Source organism: Egretta garzetta, unplaced genomic scaffold, assembly GCF_000687185.1.
Source record: "Egretta garzetta isolate BGI_Z169 unplaced genomic scaffold, ASM68718v1 scaffold208, whole genome shotgun sequence".
NCBI classification, from domain to species: Eukaryota; Metazoa; Chordata; class Aves; order Pelecaniformes; family Ardeidae; genus Egretta; species Egretta garzetta.
The window spans coordinates 474,290-474,906 of NW_009260403.1; positions in this window are offsets into that span (position 1 = coordinate 474,290).

Here is a 617-nt window from a genome sequence, read left to right on the forward strand (position 1 = left end):
TTGGTGTTCTAGCGGTGCAGGAATCACGAGCCTGGCTGTTTGGGCATGCATTCCACAGCAGCCTTTGAATTGCCTCTGCTTCTGGGAGGCTTGGGATGAGCTGTGACTTATTTCTTAAGGCTGTCAATGGTCGCGTGTCTCATTCATGATGAGTAGCATGCAGAATCAGATCAGTGAGTCAGAGCGAGTTTTCAGGCGTAATAAATATTCCCTAAAATGTGGTAGCATTTATGATATTACCTTGAAGCAAATTCTGGCAATTAAGACTTTTTTTTTTTTTTTTTTTTTTTTTTTTTCGCACAGCCCTTTCCCTCTTCCCCCAGATTTGCTGCTTCTGTTGCAAGGCCAGCATCGCTTGGTCCCCTGCCACAGCAGCTACAGCTGCAAGGGACGAGACCGGCTGCTCAAAAACACACAAATGAATTGGTGGTGACACGAGCAGATGCACAAGAGCGCAGGGCACGGGGACGCGAGGATGGAGGAGCAGAACCGAAGCCATTACATTATTTAAATGAGGACAGCCAGACCACCGGGCGAGGAGCACGCCCGTTCCCCTTTTTTTTTATCCGGGGCTCAGAAGGTGGTCCCGAGGCACCGCAGCCACCGAGTGCCGCCCG